The sequence below is a fragment of the Pseudorca crassidens genome, chromosome 8 (genome assembly GCF_039906515.1).
Source record: "Pseudorca crassidens isolate mPseCra1 chromosome 8, mPseCra1.hap1, whole genome shotgun sequence".
In the NCBI taxonomy this organism is placed as follows: domain Eukaryota; kingdom Metazoa; phylum Chordata; class Mammalia; order Artiodactyla; family Delphinidae; genus Pseudorca; species Pseudorca crassidens.
This window is the reverse complement of record NC_090303.1, coordinates 47384751-47412736: the sequence shown is the minus strand read 5'-3', so window position 1 is coordinate 47412736 and position 27986 is coordinate 47384751. Positions and strand designations below refer to the sequence as shown.

At 39.5% G+C, this 27986-nt stretch overlaps 1 long non-coding RNA gene across 1 annotated transcript in view; it reads left to right on the top strand.

The window, feature by feature from the left end:
- Window positions 1-27986, top strand: part of LOC137229038 (uncharacterized) — a 258826-nt gene that overhangs the window by 209962 nt on the left and 20878 nt on the right. Inside the window, exons 5-10 of the long non-coding RNA XR_010945509.1 lie at window positions 1215-1326; window positions 2350-9160; window positions 9468-9518; window positions 13747-13864; window positions 18066-18119; window positions 18463-18782. This is a non-coding gene — a long non-coding RNA (uncharacterized lncRNA). The remainder of the gene's footprint in view (window positions 1-1214; window positions 1327-2349; window positions 9161-9467; window positions 9519-13746; window positions 13865-18065; window positions 18120-18462; window positions 18783-27986) is intronic.

Genomic DNA, 27986 nt, shown 5'->3' with positions numbered 1-27986 from the left:
TATATATATATATATATATATAAAACTATATATATAAATACTATATATATAGTATTCATATACTATACATACTATACTATTTATAGAGTATAATATATACTATATATTATTATATATAAATATATATATTATATAAATAATATAAATATATATATTACTCAACCATAAAAATGAATTAAATCTTGCCATTTGCTACAACATGGTTGGACCTAGAGGGTATTATGCTTAGTGAAATAAGTCAGAGAAAGACAAATACCATATGATTTAACTTACACGTGGAATCTAAAAGACAAAACAAATGAAACTAAACAGATTCATAGATAACAGAGAACAAACTGGTGGTTGCCATAGAAGAGGTGGTTGAGGAGTTAGGCAAAACCAGTGAAGTGGATTAAGAGGTACAAACTTCTAGCTGTAAGGTAAGTAAGTCACGGGGATGTCATGTACAGTATAGAGAATACAGTCAATAATATTGTAGTAACTCTGTATGGTGACAGATTGTAACTAGACTTATCATGTTGATCATTTCATAATGTATAAAAATATTGAATCAGTGTCGTACACCTGAAACTAATATAATATTGTAGGGCAATTATAATTCAATAAAAAAAGGAGTGATAACCATGTTTCTGAGCAAAATTAGCCTAATACATCAAAATCTTTAAAAATTGCATTCCTTTTTTCCCAGAATTTTTTATTTAAAAATTTTCCTAAGGAAACAATTGGACAAGAAGACAAAGAAGTATCTACAGAATGTTCCTTATGGTCCTGTTTGTAATACCAAGACTTTAGAAACAGCCTTAATACCTAATAATAATAAACTGGTTAAAGGAATCATGGTAATCCATAAAACAGAACGCATGGGAGAGAAGTGTACAAATAGTACATTAAATACTAATAGTACAATAGGATATTATGATCCCATTTCTGTAAATAAAAAGTGTGGTTATGGGTATATAGATGCAACAAATACCTCTGGAAATAAGTTTATATACCAAGAAATGTCTGTTGAATGAATGAGCCAATAAATATGTTAGCAGTGGTTATCTCCAGGTGTCAGTATTATGGGTAATTGTGTGTGTTCTGCTGATTTACATGTTAAATTTTCCTAAAAAGTGGATTCATTTTATTTAATTTTAAGGAAATGTTTTTTTAAATGTAAAGCACTGAGAGGAACTAAATGAATTCAGAGCTCTGGCTTTCTTCTATTATAGGTGAAAGAATGCAGAGAGATAAATGTGCCTGGAGTCTTAAGAAAACTGATGATTGATCTACTAAATGGATGAAAGAATTTATTCACATAAAAATCCTGCCTTTGAAACTAAGGTCAGTCAAAACTCTAGATTCTGAATATATGCAGGTTATGCAAGTAAAACCTGCCTGAAGGTAGCTTTGGTTTGACACACCCAATTTTAAGAAACATCATTTTGTACTGAAGACAAAGTTTGCCTTTTGATATCATTCCTCCTTTTTTTCCAACCTACACTGGCTTTCTCAGTCATGTTTGAACCTCTCTCCCTTCACCTACATGGCAAAATGCCAAAGTCCTAGATTCTACTCAAAAGGAAGATTTTACTGACTTGAAGTACAAGTTTTCTTAAAGCAATATAGATCCTCCACATTCACCCTCAGATTGTATGAAAATAGGAAAAACTGTATGAAACCAAAAATCCAGAACATGTGTCAGAAATCAGATCCCATCTTAACAAATATCATCATTAACTGAAGTCTGGATAACTAACAGGCTTCTTCCCTATGGTTAGAGCAAAGTTAATTATGCGTAGTGTGTAGAATTGTACAGAGCACCAAGAATACAGAAATAAATAAGAAACAACCTTCAAATTCAAGAAAACCATAGTCCTGTGGTAAAATTTGAACAGAGCCCCTCAGGAGCAACCAGTTCTGTCTGGGGCATAGAAAAGGTGGAGAAGATCTTTGACAGAATTTAGAAAGTGAATATGCATTCCCCAAGTGTAAAAAGACCAGAAGGGCATTTCAGGCAGAGAGAACAGCAGGCACAAAGGCAAAGAGGCAGAAGAGTACCTGCAATAATAGGTGTGGCACGGTTCTAGCTCAGCACAAGAATTTGAAAATGATGGGAGAAAACACATTTGGCCTGAATGATAAATTAACAGTTACCTAGATAGTTCAGTTTGTAGGTGACTGAGTTTCACAGACGTAAAGACCTCTCTATTTAAGTGATTGGTTATTTTCTTTAAACTAGCTCTTTGTTCAGCTATAGTGGTAACTGCCTTCATTCTAAAATGGCATCTTTTTTTCCTTGCCAAGAAAGGAGTCATTTCACTTTGCTTCTCTTCCCTTTTGGTTCTTTCCATTTATGTTTTGCAGGCACATGGACACACCCTTTAAGCCAGGATTTCAATGAAAAAACCTAGCCAGTCCAGTTTTAACATTGTCATTGGTGGTGTTAACATGGAGACAGTCGCCTTCTTGTTGCTCAATAGGGTGAGACTTTGCAAAAGGCTTGGGCATGTACAACGTGTCTAGCTTCAGCCACCTCCTTCTCCTCCATTGCCAAAGAAGCAGAAGCCAAGGAACCATCTCCTTATTGTTCTCTTGCATAAATGGGCCGACTGCCCATTGGGGGAGGGTGGCACCTAGACATTTACGTGACCTGCTGTGGAAGGGTGGGGTTACTGTCTCAAAGTCCCTGCTCTTAAAAACTAGGGAAAGAAGCCCCTTCTAAGTAAAAGAAAAAGAAAAATAATTGACCTGTAAGCCTGCAGGCTGCTACTAATGGGAAAGAATGCTAGAGCACTTCACTGCTAGCAAGGACAGCTGAAGAAAATGCAGTCCAGGCCCATAAGAAACATGAAGATTGCCAGCCCCTCACCTTGCTGTTCAGCATCAGAAGACCACCTTGGTTTTTTTTTGTTTTCTTTTTTGTTTTTTTTTCACCAGACACACACAATTGAGCTCTTTTGAATCTGGCATCACAGATGTTGAGACATATTTTTGCAGAGCAGTTTATGATGACATTGATGAGCTATATTGCCTCACAGTGATCTCTCAAGGTGAGCGAAGGCAATCCAACAGATGTGGAAACTAAAGTGTTGGGAGCCCCGGCACAAGCCCCAACAGGTAGAAGCCCAAGAAAGGGAGTGACAAACCAACAAACTGTTCAAACCAACAAATGTAACTCCTGACTGGGGTGTATTTGTTTTTGAGTGAGAAAGGAAAAGTATATTTAGGGAGACAAGTTGGATAAAAGTAAGCATTGAGGGAAAGATATAGGAGGCAAATCTAAATCAAACCTATCTTTAATATGCAGCCAACTCAAAGCATGAAAAAGCGTATTCTAGAAATATTACAAATATTCCTATATATTTTCTTTTCCTATAAATAGTTTCCTATTCCACTAATGAGGAAGCTGCTTCCATCCAAACTGAGAGGAAAAGATAATTTCAAAGATATTAGACATGCAGGCTAAATTCAGTCCCAGCCAAAGAAACAGCAGAAGTTCAAATTCAGACTGATATGTACCTAATGGCTGCAGGGATGACCCATATATTGCCCAGGTGGGTTTGAATGTTGCATTTCTGTCAGTGGCCTGATATCAGAGGACTTCTGTATAACCCTTTGGCTCAGAGAGCCTAAATACAAAATGTACTCTCTCTTTTTTTTTTAAATTTATTTATTTATTTATTTATTTATTTATTTTTGTCTGCATGGGGTCTTTGTTGCTGCGCACGGGTTTTCTCTAGTTGCAGCTGGCGGGTGCTACTCTTCGTTGCGGTACACAGGCTTCTCATTGCGGTGGCTTCTCTTGTTGCGGAGCCCGGGCTCTAGGCACGCAGGCTTCAGTAGTTGTGGCTCTTGGGCTCTAGAGCACAGGCTCAGTAGTTGTGGCGCATGGGCTTAGTTGCTCCGTGGCATGTGGGATCTTCCCGGACCAGGGCTCGAACCCATGTGCCCTGCATTGGCAGGTGGATTCTTAACCACTGCACCACCAGGGAAGTCCCCAAAATGTACTCTCTTTAAAGCATTGTGTCTGTCACATTACTACCATACAAGATTCTGGGTAAAGATGTATTTTCCACCCAAAACTTTTAAATTTTTATTAAACTCCTCCAGCAAGATAACTGTTTTTAAACAAATTACTTTCAGAGGTGGTGTAAGCAAATCTGTGAGACAAAGGTTAAGATAAGATGTGCCATGTCACTTTTTTTTTGTAAGGACATTTTTAACAGCAATTTTTTTCCCTCTTTAAAATCTTGATTCAATCCTAGTTGCCATCAGTGAGCTATAAAGAGGCTGCATAGCACTGGAGAGAGAACATTGACGACCTTGTCAAAAAGGAGGTCATATCTCACCATGCTAACTGCAGTAAAGAATAAATTTCAGGTTCTGGGATTCTGCTTTTCAGATCTTAGCTCATGTTGTCTCTATGGTGAATGTAGCCTACTCAAAGCCATATTCTTTTTTTAGCCTTATTAAGTTTTTCATGTGCCTGGGGCATTGGAAGCATGGTCTCAGAACCGAGGCCAACCTGAAATTGGATCTCAGCTCCCAGCTTACAAGCTGGAGACCTTGAGCTTTCCTCCGTTTTTCTGTTTGTTCAGAGCTTTTCTATCTTGATCTGTTAAAAATGACATAAGATAATTATGAAGGCAAACCGAAGAACTATGTTAAAGCAAATAGTGAATGGTAAGTGGCACCATGAGCCAATCAGTTGCTAAAAAAGAAACTTGGGCACTATCCTTGACTCGTCCCTCTCTCTCCAGTCCTGTCAATCCCTTCCTCTCCACTCTCACTCCCATCGCTTCATCCCAGGCCATTAGGCTCCCATCTCGAGTCTCACCCCCTTCCTAATGCATTCTCTGTGCTGCCACCATATTGTTCTTTCTCAACCACAAATGTGATCCTGTTGTCGCCCACTCTGACTCCTTCAGTATCACCCACTGCACTCCGGATAAAGTCAAGCAACTCATCACCTGGCTCCAGTACATCTACCTCTCCAGTCTCATCTCTGGCTCTATCATCCCTATCCCTATCCCTTCTTATCCCTCCCATAACTCTCTCTGCTCCAACCATACTGGACTATTTACAGTAGTTAATATTAGAAGTAGAATTATCTACGATTTTGTTTATGTGCCACCTCTTCTTGGAAACCTTCCCTGACTCATCCCCTACCCCATCCAGTATATGGGTTGAAAGCCCTTCCCAAAGTCTCCCAAAGCACCCCATGCTCCCCTCAATTATAGCACATATTTCTCTGGGTAGTCTTTTTTGTCTTTGTAATCCCAACACCTAGCGCAGTGCTTGGCATGTGGGATGCACTTCATGGTTGTGAATGAATAAATGAATGAACTCATACACTTAGCACAGGGTCAAATGCATAGCAAGCATTCAGTGAGTCTGCTTTCCTTTCCTTCTTTCTCGAATAAGGTCCAGAATCAAAGGGTTTCTGAAATGGTGACTGTTCTGCAGGAACTACTGTGAAGTTTTGTCCTCCTTTTATTCATCTCAAGACATAACTATCTACTTTTTATCCCTCTCCTTCCCATCTCTCTAAACACACACACACACACACACACACACACACACACACACACACACACACACACACACACCCCACATCCCACAGAGACATCTCTTAGCATCTCAGAGAGGTCCCTTAAACCGGCTTTCCCTTCCATGGAACCTCTAGACACTGGACCCTTGGAATTCCCCAAGAGTCACTTGGGGAGCTTGTGAAAATACAGACGCCTGTGCCCCACCCTCCAGGCAAGTCTGGGGTGGATCACAGTGATTATAATTTTCAAAGCTGTCCCCACAGTAATCCAGAAGATCTGCCAAAGTTAGGAACTACTGCCCACAGGTCAAACTTATGGTTTCAGACTCTAAAAGGAAACCCCACTCAGTGTATGTCTCCGTCCCCTGGTGCCACTTGGCAGTAAGTCAGGCATGCCTGCTGCTGCCAAGAGAGGAAACAAAAAGGAAATGTGTATTTTTACTCATGTGCTTATTTATACCTTGTGTTGTTCCAAAACAGTTTGGGGTGCCCCGGGACAATAAAAAAAATAGGAAATTATGGAACCTCACAAAGTTTATATCCATCAAATGGCCAATACTTCCTAATGTAAAGAATTTGCTTCCTGTGACTTTGAACAAGATCCTTCTGCAATATCACATCTTTCTTTCCTGACATCATTCTTCACGAAGTTTTACAACTCTGGGACCATGATGCCTCCAAGGAAACTCAACAGTTTCTTGTGCTGTCAGTTTGTATGTCTATGGCAGAGAAATGGGCTTCTTAGTTCTTACTTCTTCACCTTGATGCTGCCAACTTCATTTTGCAAATGTAATTTCCACAATCCAGTAGGAAGGTCTTCACCATGCCACCCTGAACCCAGAGCCTATGACACTGACCAGGACTGACAGGATCCTGGATCCTGTCCTTGCCTCCTTCCCAAAATTCCCAAGTCCATGGGGATTTTGGATGATTTTTCTGGCAGAGTGACCAGGAATACTAGTCATACCTCTCAGTGCAGGGGCTCATTTCCTCCACTGCTGCATATTAATACCAAACCAGGGCTACATGGTGTAGATCCTAGAAAGACCTTCCTTGACTTGAAAATCCCTCTATTGCCCCATTCTGACAGTGACACCAGCAATAAGCATGACCAAATGGGAATTTCCTCAAGCACACCAGTCTTGGTGTAGCAAGACCCCAGCAACAGAAATTATATACCCATTCTTGGGCCTTCCCCCACCCTAGTTAGGTGGCCGGAGAATGCTTTCTTCTAAATCCCTCCACTCCTAGCAATCCTCCTGACCCCACACTGTGGTCTGTGGTCCCAGGGGGACATCACCGTGCAATTTCACAAATCTGCTGCAGTCAAGACCCAGCTACCAGTAGACCATGCATGAAATTCTTGGAGCAGCTTCTCCACTCCTGTCCTACGAGGCCATTTTCCCATGGCATGCCAATAGTTTCCAAACTGAAGTGGGTGTATAGGGAAATATGCTCCCCCCACAGCCATCACACCCTGCTACTAGGCCGCAAAACAGTGCTGCCTTGTGACTTACCTTTTTATTAGCCCCACTATTTTTCCAGCCCCATCTCCTGAGAACTCTGGCCCTGGTCCAAAGGGGGAGGGATCAGATGCAATGAGGGTACCAACTTCCTTTGATGCCCTTATTTTAGAAATTCCTTCTCAGGATGAGTTATTTCCTCATTTAGTAACTGCTTCCTACTGGAGCAGGCCTTGAGGGTGATACTTAGCCCCTAGGGCTTTAAGGCTTGGAAGCTGAGGATCAGCTGAGTAGCTCTGTCCCGTCATTTCTCCTCCTCACTAGGCTTTTTATTTTTTTTTTTTTGGATGTTAGGAATACTACTCATGGGAGGTTATGTCTGAATTTGTGGTAGGCATGTATAGCTTAGGTCCTCATCCTACAATTTCTTTCATTCTGCTCCTTACCCCAACGTGTTAATAGAAAAATAAACATTCATTCATTCATTCATCCATTCAACAAACATTCACTGAGAAGCTCGTATGTGCCAGGCACTGTTGTAGGTGCTTGATCTATTCAGTGAGCAAAATAGGTTAAAAAACTTTGCCCTCTGGGAGCTTCATCCTAGTGAGACAAACAATAAACAAACAAAATGCGAAAGTAAATTATATAGTAGGTAAGAATACACACTGTAGAATTCATAGAACTGGGTAAGGGGCATCAGGAGCGAGGGAATAGGATGGGACTGGGGAGCTGGGTGCAATTTAAATAGAATGGTCAGGGTACAGCTCACTGGAACCAGGTGAGAGAATAATATGAATGGAACAAAGTGAAAGAGACAATAGCAACCAGATTACGCAGGGTCTTGGAGGCCATTGACAGGCCTAGGATATTGTTTTTTACAAAATACATTCTCATACATTTAATATTTTCAACCTTGTAAAATAAGTTCCATAGTAAAGATAATAGAGACTTACAGATAATTCAAAACTCATTTTTAGCCAATACTGTCCATATATGTTTCCATGAAAATTGTATCAGCATATAAATAATGCTGATAGGTATGATTTGATTTTCATCTCTTTTCCCTTTCCACCCCTTCTTCAAGGCCCTGAATAATCCACCCATAGAACATCCACCCATGTTGCTGAGGTTTCACTACAATTCTGAGGGCATGCAGAGATGAAATTTCATGGGGGGAAAGTTTGATCATTTAAAAAATCAGCTTTTCCATGTGTAGCCTTTTAGTTTGCTACAGAAGAATAATCCCTCCAGGGAAACAGGAAGCCCAAACTAGGAGCAGCCGTTAAAAACACTTGACAACTTGTAGAAACCAAGGAGCTATAAAGCCAGAGCCCACAGCCAATCCTTCAGCAAATCTCATCAGCATTTCTCTCAAATATATCCCCGATCTAAATGCTTCACCCCCCACCACCCGCCCAACACTGCCACTCAGTCCTTCAATCCTTACCTTGACTACAACGGCTCCTAAGTGGTATCTTACCATGCTGACCTCATTCCCTCCCTCCTGGAGAGGAGGAAACTAGATGAGCATGGTGCTAGAGAAGATTGGCAGAACCAGCTGGTCTTTGGATGGCCCTTGAAAGCCACATGAGGAGTTTGGATTTTTTTGTGAGTGAGATGGGAAACCACTCAGAAAACTGGAAATTGTGGAGTTGTGATCTGGGGAATAACGTGATTCGATTTAAGTTTCTTTTAAAAAGCACTCTGGTTGCTGCTTGGGGAATTGACTGCAGGAGGAGCCGAAGCAGGGACACCAGACAGGAGGCTGCTATAGCAGAAGAAGTGAAGTAAGACCTTGAGGCTCTCTTGTTTTTCCTTGAAAACGCCAATCTCCTTCCTACCCCTTTGCTCTTCCTGTACCCTTGGTCTTGAATACTGTTTCCCAGATCATCAAATACCTCATTTCTCTCCATTTATTCCTGCCTTAACTTAGATGTCACCTCCACAGAGGCTTTCACTGACCACTGTATCAAAGACAACTTCCATCTCTGCTGATCATTCTCCATCCTCTCACCTTTTTTCCTCCTACTATTTATTATTACCTAATATTTTACACAGTATATTCTTTGGTTGTTGTTTAGTCTTCTCTCTTCCACAAGAGTTTACATTCTATGGGAGCAGGGACCTTGTCTCTCTTCTTTGCCTGGCACAAATAAAAGTAAGTGAGACTCAATAAATATTTGCTGCATGCATGGGTGGATGGATAGATGAATACATTTATCTGTTTATAGCATGGTCTGAAACAAGTTAAGTGAGACCAAGTTCTATTTCTTAGAAAACACTTATATTTCCAGAAAAAGGAAATAATGTGTAAAAAGCGCCAAAGATTGCTGGTGTATGATAATTATTCATTTTTATTGAGGGTTCACTGTATTCTAGGCAGTACTATGAGTTTTACTTAGTTTGTCTGATTTAATCTTTCAGCAGCCTTAAGAAGTAATAGATTTTATTATCCTGATTTTTAGATGAGGAAACTGAAACTTGGATACCTACCCATTATGGACTCAGGAACACTTGTAAGTTCATTGCCTTCCAATTCTGAGAAGCCCTTGAAAGGTGGCTTTTGCCTTGAAAAAGAAAAGTTGCTGATAGGCTTGTTTAAAATCCGAGAAGTTGTTACAGTTTTAAAGCCTAAATTGGACCTGGTGTCAGCTGATCCGACAACCTTCCCTTTTTTTAATCCTGGGTAATCCGGTAATCTCCCAGTGATGAGCAGAGCATGTACACTCCATTAATACTGGGTGCAATTAGATGCCACTGCCTCAGCCTCAGGTGCCCAGCAGGAAGCCATAATTGACAATACAGATCTGAGTGGGGCAGCATGGTCACAGGCTGGTCACCTTTCCTGTCCGTCTTCCTCATGGAACTTGCTGCACTGATTTACTGCTCACCTCTTCTTTGACCAGTGACTAATGCCCTGGACTGGACGTTCCTAGGTGCAATTCTGTTCCTAACCCAGGTGATTGCTGAGGTGAGTTATAAACACCCCACTGAATCTCACCTGAAAATTTACACAGAATTCCCTCTCTATTCTTCACTCCACGGTGGGCTAATACCCCCCAAATGTGTGAAGCTCCTCATAGGAAAGACATGTGTAGAGTCAAAGTTAATACTGTGAGTCTCAAATTCAGCATTTAAAAAAGCACTGGGAGAAGTAAATATTTGTAGATCTACTGCATCCTTAACAATGTAGTCATAATATGATCAATTTTATTTTCATCAAAAATTGTTTCGTTTCTAATCACAGAGACAGGAAAGATCCCCTTCCTGAAAATATTGGCTATGTATAATTTAGTTATAATTTTAGGTTATTCACAATTGGAATTTGATGTTTATATTTACCCCTTTGAGTATTAATGAGATCGTTTATATTTCTGTCTAGTATCCTAATAACATTAGCATGTCTTCGCCCGCCCCACCTTGTATGAATTAGAGACCAGCTGATTCACCTCTTCCCACCTTTAGGGCTTTTCTAAAGATTTTATCGTAAAGGAGTTACCTTTTATAAAGATTTGGCATCCTTTTTTTCTTTCTTTGTTTCTTTTTTTTTTGCTCCCCTGTCATTAGGAAAACAGCAATGGATTCTTTTCAGAGATACACATTGATTTGTAGGAAGGCAGTCTAAGAAGCAATTTGTTCAAGAGCAGAGATTGTCATCTGTACAGAAAATTATACCAAGATCTCTTTCCAGGGTAAATTAGGGAGATATGTGGGTCTTATCCTGCACATCTAATGGGTACAAATCTTTCTTTTACTTCAGGGCCTGAGGCTGTTTACAAATAAACACAGACCAAGGTGATATTCTGCCCAAGATAGCACTATGATGGGAGCTACAGAGTCTTTTGGTTAATGACCTATTTGAAAAAATACACCACCACACATACACTTGATTCAGGGACAGAATGCAGTGCCATGTTGGGTGGCCCAGTACTGAGTACTATGATGAAAGCCCTTCACAATGGTTTCCAAAGAATGAGAACCAGAAACACTAAAGTCATACTTTCACAGAGCTATAAGAGAAGGGAGTACTAGCAATGAGCCCCAGTGGAAAAAGGCTGCCCTGGCTCCATGGCCCTAACTAAGCACAGCCCTGGGAACCATTAGAGAGGGGCTCTGGCAGATCTCAACCGACACATGAGTGAATGGCAGGAGGCAAGGGAAGGAAACTGGGGCCTACCCCAAGTCAGACTTCAGCGATGCAAGGCCATTACACACACACACACACACACACACACACACACACACACACACACATACACACCATTAACTGTCTTTAGGAAGGCACAGTTCACATTTTAATGATAAGCAAATATCATAACAGTAAATTGTCTCCTCTTCTCATAGAGATGGAAAAGATGTAAGCTCTTTAAAAGGAACAAAGGAGGTAGAGACCTGAACTCCCAGGTCTGAAGGTGCTCTGTGAATGACTGGTTGATGGACACAATCAGCTTTTGATTTCACTGTATTTGTTGTGCTTCAAGGAGCTCTGAACATGTTACTTAGCATACCTCTGCAGGGAAGGGAAGGTATATCAGTAAAGGGCCAAGGTGGAAGGATGAAGTAATTCTAAGTTAGTCAATTCTAAGTTAGTCAATTTTCTTCCTTAAAATGACTCCCTCTCGCCACATCCAGCATCAGTAATTCTGGGTCCTCTCCCACAACTCTGTCAGGCTCAGTCAACCCCAGCTTCATCAACTTTTCCCTTCGCATCGGTGGTTTCCAATTCTTTGGTGCTCCCCCCGTGAATGTTCTTATGGCTGGATCTTTCCTATAATCCAATAGGAGCTAGAATGTCACCTTCTAAGAGAGAACCTCCCTGACCACACTGTCTAAAAATTACTTTTTTATTCTGTAAATACCTTTTTATTTCCCTCATTGCCCTTTTCCTGACCTGAAATTCTTTTTTAGATGTTTAATGCCTCTCTCCCCCTTTGAACATAAGCACTTTCATACGAGGGCCCATTTCTTCTTTATCGCCATCCTCCGCTCAACTCAGTAACTGTCATGTAGAAAATATTCAATAAATATTTACCGAAGGAATGAAAAGACTTAACTGAAGTCTCACCTTTTCCATTTCAGTCCACAGTGGTCCTTTCCCTTTGCTGGGAAATAAAGCTCTTGAAATGAGTTCTGCATCCACATCGTGCAGTACTTCATTATAGGGTCTTGATGGTACATCGGTCATGTCATCTTACCTCATTTATATGCTATTGGAATTAAGGATCAGATTTTCTACTCTTCTTTTTTCCCAAACCTCCCCCACCCCCAGCATAGATCTAGATTCACTTGTCTTGAAGCCTGTGTAACAGAAATGTTAGCTCTGGGGAGAACAGTCCTTTCCCCAGAGTGGTCCTTCCCCCATAAAGCCCTCTAGAGAGCTGCAGACCTAATGCTCAGATACTGCTCTAAGAACATGATGTGAAACCCCAGGCCTTGGGTTCAGAGTGTCAGGAGCAAGCTATCACCTTCAGGAGAATGGGTTTGCTTGTGGAAGTCTTGAACTTCTTATAAACATTGCTCATTTCAGGCATACTGTGAAAAAGCTAAACAGCTCTAAGAGCTGATTGTAAATTATTGCAGATTTCCTCCTGTTGCTTTCAGATTATTTGTTTAAAAGGGTCTGGTAAATACCAGATCTTTATTATGATGACAAATGTCCTGCCAAAAGAAGAGGGAAAAAAGCTCTTTCAAAATTATTCTACACAGAAATACAGGTGGCTCTGCCCAGCAGAGCAGACTCCCCCCACCCCCAGGCAGCCTGTCACTTCTAAGCCTTGGAAAGAGCTCTTTTTAAGATTAGGACTTGCTTTCAAAATTGCTTTGACTAAGAAGCCAGTGCCTGTTGTTTTGCTGACATTTGCTCCGTGTTGTCAATCTTTGGTTGACAAAGCAAAATGACCCCAAAATCCAGAATCCAAATGAATAATTCAAGCATTAAACTTTAGAATATATGTTTGATTCTTCAAGATAGGGAGGGGGTCCCACCACCTGTCAGATGCTTTGGACGGGATAAGGCAGAAAGAAGAAGACAGTGTACAAAATGCAAAAAAAAAAAAAAAAAAAAATCATTTAGTTGAGCATCAACTCCAGATTTCCAATTCAGCCAAAATGGGAATTCAGAGACCTGGCTCAATTTTAACTGGAGAAAAAAATGGCAAAAGGAAAGGAAGGAAGCATTCGTTTTTCATCAGAGCCTTAATCATGCAAGATATCCTAAAATCCCAATTCTAGTGGACTAATATTTTCAAGACTTTATTTGTGGTGTGCTCTCTAGATAGCATCACACACATACACATGCAAACATACCACCACCACCGCATGTGTCAGAAATCAAATTAATATCTCACTCTGTCAGTAACTCTGATCAATTCCTAAACTACTTTTGCTCTGGAGATTCCCTCAAGGAATCTAAGTTGAGCTTAACTTTGAAAACATTAACGCGGTCTCATATCCCTATGAAAAAAAGCTTTATACTGAGTGAATATATAATAAAAATGAAGTAATGAAAAAAATAATTGTGCTGTTTTTGAGCACTGCTGTGAACTGAATTGTATCCCCTTGAAATCCATATGTTGAATCCCTAACTGCCAGTGTGACTGTATTTGGAGACAGGGCCTATAAGGAGGCTATTAAGGTTAAATAAGGCCATAGAGTGGGACCTTAGTCCAATAAATCTGGTATACTTATAAGAACTAGCATTCTTTTAAGAGATATCAGAGAACTCTCTTCTCTCCACATACACAGAGGAAAGGCCACACGAGAACTCAGTCAGAAGGCAGGCACCTGCAAGGCAAGAAGAGAGGCTTCACCAGAAACCAACCCTGACAGCACATTGATTTTGGACTTCTAACCTTCCAGAACTGTGAGAAAATAAATTTCTGTTATGTCACCTAGTCAGTGGTATTCTGTATGGCAGCCCAAGCAAACTAAGACAGGCACTCTTTCTTGCTTAGTGATTTCCAAGTATTTCATATGCATTGTCTCTTTTAATCTTCATAATAAACCCTGTGAGTTAGGCACTATTATTATCCTCATTCTAAACATGAGGAAACTGAGACATAGAAGGGTTATGTAACTTGCGCAGAGTCACACACTGTGTCAGACCTCTCTGACTCCAGATTGTATTAGAATAAGTAAATGAAAATAAATATCTTTAAGATATATCAAGGCTTAAAATTTTAAATATTATGGCTCACATGTGTCATTTATTCCTTCCATTGATATTCTTGGATTTTTGTCAGTTGTGCTAAATTGAACTTAACTTGCGTTAGTAATCTCAACCTAAATTAACCAACGTAATGAGCTCATAATGCTCACATTTAATCAATACCCACTAGGGAACAGTTATATTATCATTTTTCTCACACTGTTTTGCCTTTAGGGGTGGTATAATCTGTTATTGAGTATAAAGTAGTAGGTGGATTTAAATCTTTTTATTAAGCAATGCTGTCAAGTACTACAGTTATAGCTGCAAATCTTGACTCATCTGGTGGGAAATGTGCTCTGGATTCTAAGTCTGTTCTTCTTTAGTGCATATAATTTAATGGGAGGAACAAGACGATCACGAAAAATGTCTTGAAATATCTATTTTTATTTAGTGTACCATTTATTTTCCAAGAATACGAATGAGTTATATAGTTTTCATACATGGAGAACCCATGGAAAATAGGAACTTTGAGAATGTAATCTATTGGCAGGACACCAGAATGGTGATATACCCAGACTTGGAGCTATGCAAATATTGGCTCCATTTATAGTATTACTACTTACAACTAGTGTAGCCCAGACAAGTTACTTAACCCCTCTCTACCTCAGTTTCATCATGTATAAAGTGCAATTAATTATCAACTTCCAAAGGTGAATATAAAAATTAAATGGAATGATGTTTATAGAGAGCTCAGCATTCTGCCTAGCAAATATTAATACTACATGTTCAATAAATGCTAGCCGTAGTCATTGACATCTGAATCAGGTGGGGTTTTTCTCCCACAATTTATTTATGTAGTCATTCAGCATCCTGGAAAAACTCCTGTTTGGCTCATGGGTATAATCAAAACAGATCCTGTAGGTACATTCAAGGTACTTTCAAGCCATCAGAAGGTATAATATGAGAAGTGTGGGGGGGGGCAGGGGGAAACAGAGCTAGAAGTAGGAAAAAAAACATTTTTCAAGATGAAGAACTGTTATTTTCTAGCTCCCAAGAGACTTTGCAACAATAAACAGCAAAAAGTAGGAGATGATTACACTTTACACAAGAGACAGCTATTTATAAAGGAGTTTTAAATGATACACAACAAACACTATTGGGTCCACCAACACAATAGACAGGGGTGCAAGCTGGTCTGTAGTTGGGTCCACCAACACAATAGACAGGGGTGCAAGCTGGTCTGTAGTTAATGCAGATGCCTTAGGAAATACCACAGAAAGTCACTAGAATGAGCTTGAACCCCAGTTACATAGACCCAGGCGTTAGACTAGCACCAGCTAAAGGCCTGGGAAGCCCCAGGCTTAACTAACAGAAATTGGTCAAGTAGCAAACACATGTAAGCCGTGACCCTCAGCGTGGCTGCTGTTGTCCAAAAGACCCCATGTTGCCCTGACATCAAATCATCACCCCGGTGACCCCAGTGGGAGAGGACAGACTGGTGAAAGTCTTCGAAGGATAAGGTCAGAAAAGCCTAGCTTTGACTTAGGTTATGTGGCAATGACAGTTAACTAATCCCCAAAATCTGTTTCCCCTTCATGGTCTGGAGTTGTGGCAACATAGGTTGTGCAGCCAGGAAGATAATTTCTTAGCCAGGAAGATAATTGCATCTTGGCAATGCGATGTAGCTGAGTTCTAGCTAACGGGGGGTGGGGGGGTTGGGTATGAGTAGAAGTGATGTGTGCTACTTCTAGGCCCACTCGTAAAACCTCCCACACTTGCCCTATTCTCCTCCAGCCACCAGACAAAAAAAACCACTATGATGACCTTGGAAACTAAATGCTAAAGATTGCAGAAACTCCAGATATCAATACCTGGGTCCCTGAATGATGAGGAACACCCCCTCCTCCCCACTCCCCATTTGCCTTAAACAACTCAGAACATTTTATGGGCAAGAAACAAACTTCCATTGTGTGTGAACCCTTACACATTTTAGTGCCTGCTTGTTATAGCAGCTAGCGTTATCCTAACTAGCACAAGTTATAAATATTTGGCATGTGAATATTGCTAGATAGAGAGAGCACAGGAATTTAAACACTTTTTCTGTTCTGTGTTCTGTTTTCTTTTTCTATTCTGATCTTTGCCTTCAACTCCTCAAAGCCGTAATTAGCATTAGAATATTGCCACTTTATTGAAATGTAGTGGGAATGAGTAAAATGATACCTGACCTACCACTCTGAGCTCCGTGGGGTAAAAAGTATAGTAAATTAAGTATAGTATATACACAATCAGGTTTTAAGGTACCTATTAAACACAAATCGAGTAGAAATCAAGTTATGTAAAACTTAAAAGTTATCTAAATCCCAAGCCACCCCATTATGTACATAAGTGAGTGTGAACAGCATTATCTTGTATATTAAACAGGTAAAATTAGGTTTAACTCCTCCTTGAGTTGCCTTAATAACTAAGAAGAGTCAGTAACTATGCAAAAACAATCTCTTTCATAGAAATGTAAACCTTTGGGTTTGGTGTTAGACATATGTAAATCTGTATAATCTTTCTGTCAAAGGTAGTGGCAACCTAACGGTGTTTCTGTGGTTGTTAGTCAGAGATGGCAGTCACTAATGGTGTCTCTAGCCTTTTGTGCTGATTTTAAAGACTAGAAGTATATTTTGAGCATATTTCTAACTAATTTGATTTTATAGTAGTATCTGTTAAAGGTGATCTTACATTATGTTTGATCCAAGTTTCATAAAGGAAGACAAACACATGGTAGCTTAAAGTTAGGCTGAAGTTAGCCAAAATTGGAAGATGAATTATTCGTCACCTGATGATCTGAACTTAGGAAAATCCCCAATCCTAGAACTTTAGCTAAGTTTAGCACCAGGTTATTCAAGATGTATCCCTTCATGCCTATAGTTTCTTTACACTGCCATGATTCATTCATTCACAAGTACTTACTGTGCCCCTGAACTTGAAGCTGGGAATTCAAGATGCCAAAGATACAGTCTTTGTCCTCACAGAGACACAGTCTAATAGAGAAGACAGTCATATAAATATGTGACCATAAGGCACAGCAATATATCTAATACAGCTGTGCACAGTGTCTAAATGCATCCGAAGCTCCATCATTGGATCATAGAGTATTATGGGATAGGAGCTAAGGGGAAATGTTGTATATTTTGCCATCTGTGCTGCAAATTTAATCTGAGACTCTAAGGTTGATGAGTTCACCTCAACTGCCCATTGTTCTGTTTCAACCTGACCAGCCAGCATAACACTATGGCCCTTTCTTATGATCTAGAAATTTTAGATGCTCAAGTGAAGAGGCTGCCATCTTGAACTGGCCAAAATTCATGTCATTCTCAGAAGTGAAAAGTCTTATTTACATGATTTCTGGCCTTTGATCCATCACTCTACCAAAGTATTAAAAGCCCAATGTCCCCTCCTGTTTTTCTTTTACATATTCATACTTGGGCCAGAAAATATTAGTGAGAATATAGAGGCACTGAAGTAAGTGGTAGCCATCTGGCCTGGCCAACTTCTAAAAAAAAAAAAATCCTGTAGAAGATAAGGCCTTCTTTGGATGACACCTGTGCCCCAGGGAAATTGACATATTATTATGAGCAAGAGAAAAAAGTCATTCTACCACATGGGAGTAATTGTTAGCAGACAAGAGATCATGTAATACACAGCAGTTGTGGATTTTAAGTGCAAGATTCCAGACCATGATATAAGCCCAGTTGTCTGTCCAAGGTTAATGGGGTAATGTCCTTGCTTACTTCAGCTCAGAGCTTCATTTACTTTGTAAACTCTGAGTATAGGTTCTGTCTTTTGTCTATAGGAGTCAGGATTTAGTGTTCTGAAGGGGACCAAAGGATTTAATGTTTAATGGAGTGTTTGTCCCTCTTTTCAGCAGGCTACAAACACATCTCCCTTTCGAACACACCCCTCTGAAAAGAGACCCGGAGAGGTGAGAGTCTTTGCTGACAGATATAATAAATTCTTACTTTGTTTAGAGAGATTTGTCAGGCACTGTGTTATGAGACTACCTGGCCTGCCTGCAGCTGTGCTCACTACTACTGAAGCATAAGGTTTAAATCATCAAGTTCCATGAGGCCAGTAAGTGCTGCATAGTATTTTTCGTTGAGGCTCTCTCTATTCTGTACAAGCTGCCAAAATGGCTGCCAGTTTTTTAAGAAAAGCCATTCAAATGAATTTGGCCTTGTGGGGTGGGTATGAGGGGGGATCCATCATGTATCAAGGCAGTGAATTGATTGACTCCAGTTTTACTTTTCAACCAAATGTTTTGGCAGCCTGCAGAAGAGGGTCAGACAAGCTGTCCTGGCTGAATGCTATTGTCATCAGAGTGAAGGAGGCTAGTTTCAATGGCTGCAGTGCCATGTTCAACATCTGTTTGCTTGGGAGCAAAATGATTATCATCAGAGAGCAGCAAAGTTCAACTGCGAATTTGGTATGATATTTACAAAATACCCCTTGCTCTATGAACATACTGACTGAGATGACAGTGGAGCTCCAGATAAGTCCTTGAGAGAAGCAGCTTCAGAGAACCAGGTGTACCAACAGATTGCCCACTGCCCTGCAATTCAGAATTGGCCCATGTCCATCTTCTCAGGTCAGTGCCATTTTTGTTTGCTGGTAAAGACGTCCTTTTAACCGCAGTTCAAAAATGCTAAGTCAGCATCCCAAAGTGGTGGGAAGGCTTTACCTATTTTACACTCACCGAAAACATTTCCAGTACTGGGCATAGTCACACTGAAGAAAGGTAACCAAAAGTTAGAGAACCTGAGGAACCAGGAGAGCAGGTCTGATGCTGGACCTTTGTGCCTCAAACATTGAGGCTGCCATTGGTACTGGTTACCATCTACAGAGAAATATTTCCAGAGTTTGATATTCTAAGGTAATGTGTTAAAGTATTTCCTTATGCCATATTCTCACCCCAAGAAAGCTCAGAAGCTAGTCAGGGACACAGACCTGTGTACAAATGACTTCATCACTGTATGATAAAGGTTAGTAATACAACCTGGGAATGGTGAACTTGTTTGGGGACGCTTCTAGTTTGGATGCACATCACTGAGGCTCTGTCTAAACAGTCGAAAACTCAGGATCAATAATTGGTCAATCCATCATAAGATTGGATTGTGATGATGGTTGCACAAATCTATAACCCTACTTTTAAAACATAATTGTACACTCGCAATGGAAGAATTTTACAGTATGTAAAATTGCCCCAGTAAACATTAATAATTATGTTTACAATAAACAATATTATTAAATAAACAATAAATAGCCAATCTGTTATTTTCAGATATTTTGACAACTAGTTTGTGGGTTTTTTTTCATATATTACCCCTTTTATTTAAAAAAATTTTTTTAACATCTTTATTGGACTATAATTGCTTTACAATGGTGTGTTAGTATCTGCTGTATGATAAAGTGAATCAGCTATACATATAAATATATCCCCATATCTCCTCCCTCTTGCATCTCCCTCCCATCCTCCCTCTCCCACCCCTCTAGGTGGACACAAAGCACCGAGCTGATCTCCCTGTGCTATGCAGCTGCTTCCCACTAGCTATCTATTTTACATTTGGTAGTGTATATATGTCCATGCCACTCTCTCACTTCGTCCCAGCTTACCCTTGCCCCTCCCTGTGTCCTCAAGTCCATTCTCTAAGTCTGTGTCTTTATTCCTGTCGTGCCCCTAGGTTCTTCAGAACAATTTTTTTTTTTTTTAGATTCCGTATATATGTGTTAGCATACGGTATTTGTTTTTCTCTTTCTGACTTACTTCACTCTGTATGACAGACTCTAGGTCCATCCACCTCACTACAAATAACTCAATTTTGTTTCTTTTTATGGCTGAGTAATATTCCATTGTATTTATGTGCCACATCTTCTTTATCCATTCATCTGTCAATGAACACTTAGGTTGCTTCCATGTCCTGGCTATTGTAAATAGTGCTGTAATGAACATTGTGGTACATGTATCTTTTTGAATTATGGTTTTCTCAGGGTATATGCCCAGTAGTGGGATTGCTGGGTCATATGGTAGTTCTATTTTTACTTTTTTTAGGAAGCTCCATACTGTTCTCCATAGTGGCTGTATCAGTTTACATTCCCATCAACAGTCTATGAGGATTCCCTTTTCTCCACACCCTCTCCAGCATTTATTGTGTGTAGATTTTTTGATGATGGCCATTCTGACCAGGGTGAGGTGATACCTCATTGTAGTTTTGACTTGCATTTCTCTAATGATTAGTGATGTTGAGCATCCTTTCATGTGTTTGTTGGCAATCTGTATATCTTGTTTGGAGAAATGTCTATTTAGGTCTTCTGCCCATTTTTGGATTGGGTTTTTTTGGGAGGGGGTTTGGGGGGCTTTTTTGTTTTTTATTTTTGGCTGCGTTGGGTCTCCGTTGCTGTGCGTGGGCTTTCTCTAGTTGCAGTGAGCCGGGGCTACTCTTCGTTGTGGTGCATGGGCTTCTCATTGTGGTGGCTTCTCTTGTTGTGGAGCACAGGCTCTAGGCACATGGGCTTCAGTAGTTGTGACAGGTGGGCTCAGTAATAGTGGCGCACGGGCTTAGTTGCTCTGTGGCATGTGAGATCTTCCCGGACCAGGGCTTGAACCCCTGCATTGGCAGGTGGATTCTTAACCACTGTGCCACCAGGGAAGTCCTGTTTGTTTTTTTAATATCAAGCTGCATGAGCTGCTTGTATATTTTGGAGATTAATCCTTTGTCAGTTGCTTCATTTGCAAATATTTTCTCCCATTCTGAGGGTTGTCTTTTCGTCTTGTTTATGGTTTCCTTTGCTGTGCAAAAGCTTTTTACTTTCATTAGGTCCCATTTCTTTATTTTTGTTTTTATTTCCATTTTTCTAGGAGATGGGTCAAAAAGGATCTTGCTGTGATGTATGTCATAGAGTGTTCTGCCTACGTTTTTCCTCTAAGAGTTTTATACTCTGACCTTACATTTAGGTCTTTAATCCATTTTGAGTTTATTTTTTTGTATGGTGTTACGGAGTGTTCTAATTTCATTCTTTTACATGTAGCTCTCCAGTTTTCCCAGCACCACTTATTGAAGAGGCTGTCTTTTCTCCATTGTATATTCTTTCTTCCTTTATCAAAGATAAGGTGACATATGTGTGTGGGTTTATCTCTGGGCTTTCTATCCTATTCCATTGATCTATATTTCTGTTTTTGTGCCAGTACCATACTGTCTTGATTACTGTAGCTTTGTAGTATAGTCTAAAGTCAGGGATCCTTATTCCTCCAACTCCATTTTTCTTTCTCAAGATTGCTTTGGCTGTTCGGGGTCTTTTGTGTTTCCATACAAATTGTGAAAATTTTTGCTCTAGTTATGTGAAAAATGCCATTGGGAGTTTGATAAGGATTGCATTGAATCTGTAGATTGCTTTGGGTAGTAGAGTCATTTTCACAACGTTGATTCTTCCAATCCAAGAACATGGTATCTCTCTCCATCTGTTTGTATCATCTTTGATTTCTTTCATCAGTGTCCTATAGTTTTCTGCATTCAGGTCTTTTGTCTCCTTAGGTAGGTTTATTCCTAGGTATTTTATTCTTTTTGTTGCAATGGTAAATGGGGGTGTTTCCTTAATTTCTCTTTCAGATTTTTCATCATTAGTGTATAGGAATGCAAGGGATTTCTGTACATTAATTTTGTATCCTGCTGCTTTACCAAATTCATTGATTAGCTCTGGTAATTTTCTGGTAGCATCTTTAGGATTCTCTATGTATAGTATCATGTCATCTGCAAACAGTGACAGTTTTACTTCTTCTTTTCCAGCTTGGATTCCTTTTATTTCTTTTTCTTCTCTGATTGCTGTAGCTAAAACTTCCAAAACTATATGAATAATAGTGGTGAGAGTGGGCAGCCTTGTCTTGTTCCTGATCTTAGCAGAAATGGTTTCAGTTTTTCCCCATTGAGGACAGTGTTGGCTGTGGGTTTGTCATATATGGCCTTTATTATGTTAACTTCCCTCTATGCCGACTTTCTGGAGGGTTTTTATCATAAATGGGTGTTGAGTTTTTTGACAACTAGTTTGAATTAACTTCATTCCCAGCCCAAGCAGTCTTGAAGAAATATAGTATTAATGTGGCCCCTAAATGCCCCAATTTGTCATAAGAAATTATTTGTCACAATCTGACCTGGTTTATGTACAACTAACCATTTTTAAATCAAGATGAACATTTGTTTTCTCATATCTCCAACTATACAGAGAATATCTTTTAGATCTAGGCAGCATAAATAAAAACAAGTATTTCAGTCATTGAGAAAGAATGAAAATAAGAATAATCTCACAATTGATCACAGAAAGTCCATCCCTTTAAGTATAATTATTCAATATTCTGATAAAAGTCTATACATAAATTTCCCTCAGAGAAAGATAGTACTTAATTTTTTAAATTGAAATCTCAATAAGCAATATGGCCTATTTCCCTAGGGCTAGATGCCTTACATAGAGGGGAAAAAAGTGCTCATCCATTTCAGCATAACTACTAAACTTTTGGCTGAAAGAGAAACATCCTTCTTTCTTTAATGTAACTTCTGTTTTCACTGGTTTGAAATAATGACCATAAAATTTTAAACAGCGGGAAACCTTACAAAAGCCAATTATCATGCATTCAAGCTCTATGATCCTTGCCAGTTTATCTAAAACTAGTTCAGACCCAAAAGTAACTTCCCATAGAAAAAAGTTGCTTTTCTCATGGTCTAAGAAATCAATCAACTCTCAAATACTATTTAATCTGTAATATAAGGAGACCACTATATCTCTAGGGGATTCATGGGAGGCAAATGGCGAACATCTAGAACCCTCCATTTGCATCTAATTACCCTTTTTATTATAATACAAGTTTGAGCGAAATGCTATTAGGTTTGAAATTACAAAATCATTTATTTCTACTATTTGCTGTTTTTCATTCATATAGGAATTAATTTTATGCAAAATGGCCTCACAATTATTATAAGGGGTAGAGGGATAACTGCTAATTTTCAGTTATTGTTTGGTCCTCACAATAATCTTTTAAGCCAGGTAATTTTATTATATATGTTCAATTGACAGAGAAGCTGAGGCTTAACAAAGCTAAAAACCTTGGCCAAGTTTGTCACGCTAATATGCAGCAGAGACAGACTCCAAACCCAGAGCTGTGTTCTAGAGTCAGGTTAACAATTCTCCAATAGAGTAAGAAAAACTGAAAACCAAGGAGTCTAACATGAGCCTCTGTCCCGGGAAAAGCTTTCCAAAGGACAAGATCAGACCAACATCAAGTTTGCATTGACTGGAGAACTGAGTTACTCTTAAACCTACATGTAAATGTTGTGCTGGAAGATAGTGGCTTAAGAAAAAAGCTTTCCCCAAGGACTGGCTAGAAGGGGGATTCTCCAGGGAGATGAGGTGTACGGTCTGTGAATTTCAGCCCCAAATGGAGCAGCCTATGCAGGACAGGACCTGGTTAGGTTAATAATATTTTTGACCTGTCACTTACTATGGAAAATTCTAAATTGACCACAGCTTCCAGCTGCTTCAGATGGGTTATTTTAATAAGAAATTGCACTCACAGACTGTCAGTTTCCTGACTGATAAACCTAAATGCAAATAGTATTTCATACTGTTTGGAAGAGGCAAAGATCAAGCTGAACAGTACCTTTTGGCTGGGAACTCCCTAAACATTTTCTAGGAGCCCTTTCTTCCTGCTGGCAGAAGAAAACAAATCTAGTTGGTTATTATAAGATGTTTCTTTTTCTTCTTTTTACCCTCAAAGAAAAATACACTTTCCTGAGAAATCTGATATTATAACGTGCTCTTTTAGATATTGCCACATAATTTACACTTCTGGCAAAGATTCTCCCAGCAGCCACTTGGGATACATTTTCATTCAGCACATTGGCACTCTTATGTAATTTTGATAAAGGTCTTATTCACTGGGATAACCATGATAACCCACTGTCCTTTGGTTGTCCCAACTGGACCATTTGTTGAATGGCTTGAATTGCTGAGTGACTGGATAACCATGTTACCCACAAAGCACATTGGGTGGAGGTGAAACACAGATGATTACATTTAAGGGCTCATTAAGATTTGGCAAGGCAGAAGCTGGGTAGATCTGCTTGCATTAGCCAGGTCCTCCAAGTCTTTCTGTTCTCCATGTTGAAACTTGGCCAATCTTGTCAGTCCAGTGACAATGGAAAAAAAAGAAAAAAATGAAACTCTGTTAATAGGATTATACGATTTGGGGAGTAGAATGTTGTTACAGATGATTTATTTTGAAAGCTGATTTCGTTTTAGTGAAAACAAGCTCAACCCATTACACCAGAGGCCATGGTGCCAAACACAATCATTTCTAGTTTGAAAGATGTGATTGCTTTTTAATGTGGAAATTTCATGAGGTTACAAAGAGGAAAAAAATTAAACTACTTTCATGTAACAAAGTCACTTTGGGATGTGGGTTACAATGCCCTGACAGTGTCCAGATACCCTGACCACATCTCAAGTTAGAAAGGTGGATCTGTTTGATTTACACCATTTCTCAATTGTGTTTCTCTTATGCCTTTGAAATAACATAAGAGGTTTTTTTTACCAAAATAAATAGAAAGTTAGATAACCTAAATACTGGAAGTATGCAGAATCAGGCAAGGATAGGCAAGATAGAGGAAACAAATACAGGTAAAGAAACTTAGTCTACAGACCTGTGTGTGTGTGTGTGTGTGTGTGTGTGTGTGTGTGATAGAGAGAGAGAGAGAGAGAGAGAGAGAGGAGGAATTCTCCTTTGCCAAAACAGTTTTATTTGCTTACTCCAGTTTGACCAAACCAAAAGCCTGTTATTTAGCCTGTTCTAATTTAATCTCGTGATTTGCTTTCACCAGGTTCCATAGCATCTTCTTTTCTCACATATATCTTTGGGGGATTTTAAAGGAAATAAAGACTCATCAAATCAATTTTTAATGTGTTCATAGGGTATGGCTGAGATTATCATAATGATGATGGCTAGGTTTTGACTCTGCCATAATTTATCAGATATTATAATTCTTTGTTAATATGTAATATAATGTGAATTATAAAAAAAAAAAAAACAGTTGATGGGATGAGGAAAAAAGTGTTTCTACTGGTAAAAAAATCACTATATTGAGAATGATCAAAAAGTTAAGCCATCTTGAAGAGAACTGAATGTTTGTTATGTGGAATGCATCTCTCCATTCTTAAACTAGGCTTTTATCCCTAGCTGGGAAGGATGGAACCATAGCAGGGAATACAGCCATGACAATGTAGCGTCATTTTCAGAACCTTGGATAGGAATGACATATACACCATGAAACCTTTTTGTCCTTCCAGTAACTGGTTGTTATTTTTTGCCTGTGCATTTTGCATGCCTGTTCTTTGTGACTGGCAGGGGAAAAGCAGGTGAAGAAGCCATATGATTGCAGTGCTTCTTGCAAAAGCTTGGCTGACAAAATTGCTACTGCATCTTTGGGAGCCAGCATAAAAGAGCACAAATCTGAGCATCAAAGGAACTGGGACACTGGAAAGGAAAGGTGCTGGCCTTTTGTTGGAGTAAAATTTAGGGGGAATGAGTTAGGAGTCTGATAAACAAGCAAAGCAAGACTACAATGTCCAGTTTCAAATTTAAGCAAATCCTAGTTAGCCCCTGACATTTCCACTTAGCACACCATTCATTTAGTACTCAGGCCAACACTGAACTGCCAGGTCAGCTAATGTGGTGAGTGTACATGTCCTTCCATTTTCCTTTTTTGATTCCTTCTTTTCTGTTCATTGTCACTTCAGTTCTGATATCTAAATACCTACACAGATTATTTTACTTCTTAACATCAATTCCTGTAAGAAGGAGACTTGAGTACAGTAAAGTAAAATTTGGGATCATTATGGATCAATGTAACTAGTGCTTAAGGGAAGGGCTAAGTGCTTTAATTTATTGAATGGCTACCATGTTCCAACTATTTCATGTACTTATTTAATCCTCACAAAACCTTGAGATAGATATTATTATCCCACTTTGAAGAAGGAGGAATTGAGATGCAGGGATGTTAAGGTACCACAGATTCATCTACTCCAAAGCCCATGTTCATCCCACTAGTTCATTCTGTCTCCCAACCTCACTTATGGCAAAAGCCTATTGTTTCTTGGGGCTGAGGAATGGACTTATTCAGTAATATGAAGTCTAGTTATGACTCCAGTTAGGACCTCAGAGTCCTTGGTTATGAGACTTTGAGGAAAGGGTTTGAAGATCTTCAGATGAAAGAAAAATGGAGCATAACTTTCTGTAGTCAAATGTATATTTGATATATATATGACAAAGTGCTATTGTCTTATATAGGTTTTTTCAGCAAATAAGTCTCTGAGACCTTCATCTCTATATTCTTGGTACCTAGAATAATGCCTGACCCATAGTGGGTATCCAATGAATATATGTTGAAATTAACTGTGGGATCCATAATTATGGGAATAAATCAGGAAATCTGTTAACTAGTGCAGAAACGATATTTCAGATTTATTTCCAAAGTTGTCATATCTGAGGTAATTCTAAAACATTTATCCATATTTTACTCTTTTATGGTATGATGACAGTGGTGATCGTAAGAAGACTTTGTAAAATGACATCTCTCGTTATGTTCCTTTTTAAAAGGTGAACTATACATGCCCCTACAACAATATTCCCATCATGAATGAGTCTCATGGAGTATTGATTAATGGCTTCTTCAGTTAAAAGAAAAACCAGTTTCTTCTTGGATTTCAGTGGTTGCTAAGACTGCGCAATCTATACAGGAAAAAAACTGCATGAAACCAGACTCCAAGCTCAGAGGGCAAGCATGCACACTGCACCAGAAATCATGCTATTCCAATCCAAATGTACTAAATCCTCCTGTAATGTGTGGTCAAGGAGTTAAGTTCTAAAGGAAAATGCAAACAGCCTAACGTGGAAACCATATCTGTCTGTCTCCTTCAGCCTCTGAGCCTCTCTGACAGGACTCTGCCGAGGAAGGTGTCTTAATGCTTCACCCAGTAATGATAGCCTCACCAAGTGCTTCGAAGGAGTTATACAGTAAGGGCCAAGTTTGGGTTTGGAAAAGAGAGGAAGCAAACTGACTCTGTGGTTTGTTATGAGATCCTGGGAGGAGCTTTGAGAGTTACAAAGAGTCTTTCCTCTTCCAACCCTTCCAACCTCCTCCTCACTCCCTCCTGGGTTTCATTCTTTTTTCACAGAAGCTTGGCAGCAGGCAGAGTGAGAAAGGCTAGCTGAAAAAAGGACCCCTCCGTTCAGGTCTCCTTCGCATGACCTATGACTGCAGCCCCAACAGTAGATTGTGAAACTAGAAGCCCTCTTTCATTGAGTCCGTCTTACCAAGAGGAAAAACTGCTTTGTGTGATGACTTTATGGCAAATCCTGGCAAAAGCTTTGCCCTGCATACTGAAAGAGAGACATTTCTAACCGCAGCTCATGAACCACACTTATTTACTCTGGCACATGCCCACTATTTGTTCATAGGCTTTCTGTCTCTACCAATGTGTTCCAATTTTGGAGGCTAAATCACTGCCACTACTTTCCAGGACATTCCGCTAGGCTAAGCAAAATCGCCCTAAGCAGTAGTCAGAAACCACTGGAGTAGTATTGTAAATACAGACTATTTGACGAAAATGAAAGATAGCAAACATCTTATCGTTTTTGTGCTGCAGAATTCCATGGGTCATATCTTGCAGAAAGTCATGCAAGACACTAACAAGAAACTAGAGCAGGGTACAAGGGCTTTCATCCCCACTAAAACTCAGAAACTGTGCTTGG